The 6066-nt window shown below is 47.9% G+C and overlaps 1 long non-coding RNA gene across 2 annotated transcripts; it reads left to right on the plus strand.

Annotated features, from left to right (window-relative positions):
* Positions 1–1392: 1392 nt before the first annotated feature.
* LOC106148220 lies at positions 1393–2974 on the plus strand. 2 transcript variants are annotated; one of them, XR_001233470.1, is made up of 3 exons: positions 1393–1613; positions 2655–2833; positions 2942–2974. It is a non-coding gene; the product is annotated as an uncharacterized LOC106148220 (long non-coding RNA). The 2 variants fall into 2 exon arrangements; XR_001233471.1 differs by having other exon boundaries at positions 1393–1601.
* Positions 2975–6066: the final 3092 nt, after the last annotated feature.

The following is a 6066-nucleotide window of genomic DNA, read 5'->3' on the forward strand; positions in this document are numbered from 1 at the left end:
ACTGGCGTCTTTGCACTTTCTGGCTGCCGTGAAAGTGTCGCTATGAGCATTCCGGTGTGAGTTCCCGTGTCAGAGTTTGTCTGTACTGAATTAGGAGTGAAGCTTCCAGGCCCCGTGGTACCGCCACGTGGAATCTGTTGAGGAGGCGCCGCACTGTCCTCTGGAGGAGCTGCCCCCTCCACGTTCCAACCGGCAGAGCAGGGGATCCAGGTTCTTCACCTCTCCATCAGCACTCATTTGTCTGCACGTTAAAGTTGTACCCCCGAGGTGGAGAGGGGAAAGGAATGTAAAAAGAATGAAGATGTGTTCTGCACATGCACAGCTCCCCACGATGATTATAATCATCATGGACAGCAAACGGACTAATAAAAATAAAAATTAAAAAGAACGTATTGCAAGCAATGTCGCAAAAAATGAACAAAATAAAATTGTGCCATCATAAAGGTGTGAAGTGGTACATTACTAAGGGTTTGCTTAGCGCCTTCCCAATCACTATGGATGCTGATCATCTTCTCATGGGCTTGGCCCTTTCTGTAGCTTCCTTGGAGAAATACTTAGTCAGATCCTTCACCCATTATTAGTTGGGGTTTTGTCTCTTTTTTTTAATCTAGGAGTAGGTGTTCTTCACATAAGTCCCTACCACATATATGATTTAGCAGTAGTTTCTCCATTCCTGGAGCTGTCTTTTTTTTTTGTCCTTTTGAGAGAGGGTTTCACTATACAGTTTAGACCAGCTTTAAACTCCCAGGCTGGCCTCAAAATCACAGCGATCCTCTGCCTCAGCCTCCCAAGTGCTAGGATTATAGGCATGCACCACCACGCCTGACCTCTTCATTTTCTTTTAAGCACTAAAGTTCTAACCTTGTTGAAGCATACCTTTCTCTGTATTTCTGTTTGGTGCTGGTCTGTCGGGTATCATTAAAAATCCTGGCCTAATCTGAAGGGCATGAATACTGTGCCTGACTGCTGGGCCCACCCTTCTTTGATGCTCTTTAACAGTGCGTCTTTTGAAGCTGGCCACATGAAAACAACTAGCCTTGCACACCACAGTGAGAGCCTCCCGCTCCAGGGGTCCACCTTGCTGCGACAGTGCCCCCACAGCCTGCTGGTGAACTGTGGCACTGAATGGCAGGTTCTTATCAAAGAAGTAACTGAGGGCACGGATGGTGGGTTAGCAAGACCGTGCACAGGAAGGATCTCTTCACTCACCGCAAAGCATTTCCTAAAGGCCTCCTCCGCCTGGAGCTGCTCCTGGCTCTGAAATGCACACCAGGCTCCTGCTCCACCAGGGTATGAGTATAATAAAAGAAAATAAACAGGTGGAGCAGAGAGAGATCAGATGAACTCTTAAGTCAACAACTCCTGCAGATCACAACGACGGAACCCCGGAGGAGAAGCTGCGGTGGGAGAGGCGCTGAAGCACGAAGAGCCTATGTGGGGAGGAGCCGGGCAGCTTCCTCTGGGAACACGGAGTCCGGTGAGGCTACCACAAGGAGCGCCTTCAGCCGAACTCCCCGGAAAGCAGGTCCTGCGCACAGAGGGACACAGCGCTGTGCAGGCGAGGGGGACAGCGCAGGAGAGCGCCACCAACAGGAAGCACGGTGCTGAGCGTGGTACCCAGCTCCCTGGCCCCGCGGGTGGGAGGGAGGGAGAAAGGACCCAGGGGTGCTGGTTCCTAGTCCTCAGAGGGGCAGGGTAATTTCAAAACGGTCAGGTGGAGGCAGGGAGCTGTTAGCAGGTCGGGCGTGGTGACACACCGTGATCCCAGCACTCTGGGAGGCTGGGCAGGAGGACTGCGAGTTTGGGGCCAGCCTGGGCAGTTTAACAATTTGGCAGGACCGTGTTCAAAATAAAAAAGGTCTGAGGATGCAGTCCCCGGTATGATTCAATCCCCAGTACGAGACAAGGAAAGAAAAGCTCCTAGCAGGTACCCTCCTCTCCCCAGGCAGCATCAGCCGCTCGGCATTCCTGGTTGGCACGGCGCAGTGCCCCGGCAGGAGTGGGCAGGCGCTGCTTGCTGGAGCAGGGAGGAGCGGCTGTGTGAGGCGGTGGCTGTCCCGGCCACCTGGCTCCATGACCACAGCCATAGCCAGAGAGGAGCCCAGGAGGGGGCAGGAAGTGGAAGCCAGCGCGGCCCAGGAGCCCCGGCCACACCGCTGCGGCCAGTTGGAAGCAAGGATGAGCAGTTATCCAGGGTTCTTTTTGCTTTTTTCAGAGTGTTGTTTTGTTTTTTGCACTCTACCACTGGCTTACATCCTCAACCCTTTTCCTTTTATCTATTTTATTTTATTTACTGTATTTATTTATTTTTGAGACAAGGTCTTGCTAAATTTCCCAGCTAATACTCAAACCTCTAATCCTCCTGCCTCAGCCTCCCTCCATGCTGGGACTAAAGGTGTTCACCCACTCAAATTTACTGTTTTTAATTAATGTGCAAATTCACTTTTAAAAAACTTTTTTTAGTATATGCTTGCACATAATGAATAGATTCAGAATCGTGGGGTGTTGCCCAATATACAGATTACATCTTTATGCTAAATATATAAGTCCAGATCAGAGCAGGCTGTCACTCCTAAATCCTGCTGCCCCTTGTGGCCAAGGCTTCCCCAACCCCAGGTCAGGGCGACCTCCGGCAGCGTCCTATCTTTCTGCAGTGCTCTCTTCCCAGGCTGTCATATGAATGGAATTGCACGGCATCACCTCCACACCTGACTTCCCTCAGCAGCACTGCGATGTGACGCTGGTTTGTCATGGGTGCATCTACGGTTTACCCTTTTCACTCCATGGGTGTCCTGCAGCCTTTTCATCCATTCTCCAGTGGAAGAAAATGTGGGTTAGTTCCTGCTTGGAACAATTATTAACAAAGCTACCCCAAACTTTGGCCTACACTCTTTTGTGTGAATTGAAGTTATTATTTCTTTTTTTTTTTTTTTTGAGACAGGGTCTTGCTATGCCGTTCAGGCTGGTCTTGAGCTCACTTTGTAGCCCAGGCTGGCCTTGAACTTGCAGCAATCCTCCTGCATCAGCCTCCTGAGTGCTAAGGTTACAGGCACGTGCCACCACGCCCAACAAAGCCATTATTTCACTTCAACCAAAACATGGGCCTCTCCTGTGGTAAGTGTATATTTAACTATATGTAAGAAACTCTCAAGTGTTTTTAAAATTACAGTATTCTCAGTAGCAATATATATGAATCTTGGTTATTCTTTAAATTTTGTTGTAAGTTGATAATTACAATTGTACATACTTGTGAAGGACAAAGTGATATCCTGATTATGAATATGACATGGAATCATTAAACCCAGCTAACTGACACATGCTCATTTTTGTAATGAAATGTACTCTCACCAATTTTTAAATGCATAGTACGTTACTTAGTGTAGCCACCATGGTGCACGGAACAGCTCAGAGAAAAAGAAATGGCTGCCCGTCTCATGGAGGCTTTGTACCCTCTGACCATCGTCTTCTTCCACGCCCCTCCTCAGCCCTGTAGCCCCTGCTCTGCTCTGTGCACCCCGCATCTGGTTGTCTCCGGTTTCACAGATCAGTGAGAGGTGCGAGTGTGACTTTCTGTGCCTGGCTCACTTCAAGCGTAATGTTCTCCTGCTCCACCCGCAAATGGCAGGACCGCCTCCTTTCGAAGGAGGAGCCCGTTGTGCATACGAGCTGTGTTTCACATCATTCATCTGTCCGTGGACACCAAGAGGGACCCAGCACCTGGCTCTTGTGCACACGGGGTTGCACACTCAGACTTTGCTCCTAGTACGTGAACACCCAGGGGCAATGTCGCAATTCTAGTTGTAGATGTTTGGGGACCCTCCATGTTTTCCATGATAGCTGTGCTAACGTACATCCCTGCCAACAGTGTACACGGACCCCTTTCCTCCACTTTCTCACCGAAGATTTTTATCTTGCATCTTTTTATTTTGATTAGTATGTGTTTGCAGCACATTATGATTACATTTATCGTGCGGGGGGAGTTGGTGCACGTACGTAACACATCTTCATTCTGTCTTCTCGTCCCCTTCCCTCCCCTCCCCGCTGCTCCCTCCAGCTCTTGGCCCCCTTCCCGTTTGCAGGAGCTGTATTTCCGTGTCTTTTTTATCATAGTCATCCTGACAGGCACAAGGTAGTGTCTCACTGTGGCTTTAATTCCTGCTTCCCTAATGACGAGTGATGGGGAGCATTTCTTCACATACCTACCGTCCATTTGTAAGTCTTCTATTCGGGTTCCTTTTCCATCTTTAATCAGGGTTTTTGCTTTCTCACTATAGAGGAGTCTGAGTTCCTCATATATTTTGGGTATGAACCCCTAGTCACACACAGCGATTGCAAACATTTCCTCCCAGCCCAGAGCTTGTCTCTTACACTGTGAACTGTACCCTTTCTTCACAGACCTTTTAGTTTGATGCAGTCCCATTTGGCTGTTTTTGCTTCTGTTTCCTGCATTTTTGGGGTCAAATCCAAGAAAATCAGGTACCCAACCAATGTTGTGTGGCTTTCCCTTACCTGTTCCTCTAGTAGTTTTAAAGTTTCATGTCTTACATTTATGTCTTTAATCCATTTTGAATTGATTTCTTTTAATATGGTGTGGAAAGGATCCAGTTTCATTCTTCTGTGTGTAGATATCCAATTTCCCAACACCAGTTGTGGAGGACACCGCCCCTTCCTTCTGGCATTTCCGTTGGGAACCCATGGGCCTTCCGTGCACAGCTTCTTTCCTGGGCACTCTGTTCTGTCCTATTGGTCGATGACTATTTTTACGCCAGCAGCACCCTCTTTTAAGTATGGTAGCCTTACACTCAGGCAGTGTGGTGTCTCTGGCTTAGTTCTTTCTGCTCATGATTACCTTGTCTACTCAGGAGGTTTTGTGGTTCAGTATGAATTTTATGGACCACTTTCCTGCTCATTCTTTATTCCTAAAGACCTGAGAGTCCCTCTGATAGAGCTACCTCCAGCCAAAAGAATGTGGAGCCTTCCTACATGTTAGCAAGATGGTAAAATGGTGTGGCCACTTGGGAAAACCATTTGGCAGTTCTTCAAACTATTAAATGTGGGGTTACAATATGGCCCAGTACTCCATTCCTAAAGAAATATGCAAGAGAAATAGAGACTTACGTCCACCAAAAACTGAAAACACAAATACAGCAACATTGCTCATAAAGATCGAAAAGTGAAAACAGCTCTTATATCCAACAACTAATGAACAGACAAAATGTGGAGTATCCGTACAGTGGAATATGACTTGGCCATAGCAAGAATGAAGTCCTGATGCATGCGATGTATGATCCTACTTATATGAAATGCCTAGAATAGGCAAATCCTTGGAGACAGGAAGTAAATTAGGTGTTTCCTCGGGCTGGGGTTGAGAGGAAGTAAAGAACGACTGCTCTTGGCAGGGGTTTCTTCCAAGGATGGCACCACTATCTTGCTGCTAGAAAACGGTGCATTTTCAGTGTCTTTATGCCTTATAATCGATCTACTTGAAAGACAAGAGGTGTTGGGGTGGGGACTTGCTGATGGAAAACCATCTAGAGAACCGCCCTGGAGTTTCCTAGAGATCCCTGTACTGTTTATTTTTATTATTATAATTTGACAATCTATGACTATATACCCTTCTGGGGTATAAGGTGATGTTATAATTTATGAATACCATGTGGTTAAGGAAATCAGTCTTCCCGGTGCAGATTAGGGGGCCTCAATATATGGAAATAAAAGTGGAGCATGCCCCCTCCCAACCCCCGGGTCTGCTGGGGAAGCACAGATAACCCGTCCTGAGGGGAGACTCGCCCCACTCCCTCCTCGCAGAGGGAGCCAGCTCTGCCCACGAGGTCCACCGAGCCCCCAGAGTTAACTCGACTCCACAACTCTTCATGTCTGCATTCCACTCTCAGCCGTCTTCCTCCTGGCTAGGGAGCCTCCAGGTTTGTATCTCCCTTTGAGACGCTGTGTGCCTGTCATCCTAATTCGGACTTTTTAACTTGCCCCTCAGATCTCTTTTTCCCCTTGAACTCACAGGCTCTATGAGAGGATCCATCTTCGTTTCAACATCTCTCCCTTCATCTC

Source organism: Chinchilla lanigera, unplaced genomic scaffold (assembly GCF_000276665.1).
Source record: "Chinchilla lanigera isolate Chin_1 unplaced genomic scaffold, ChiLan1.0 scaffold00016, whole genome shotgun sequence".
In the NCBI taxonomy this organism is placed as follows: domain Eukaryota; kingdom Metazoa; phylum Chordata; class Mammalia; order Rodentia; family Chinchillidae; genus Chinchilla; species Chinchilla lanigera.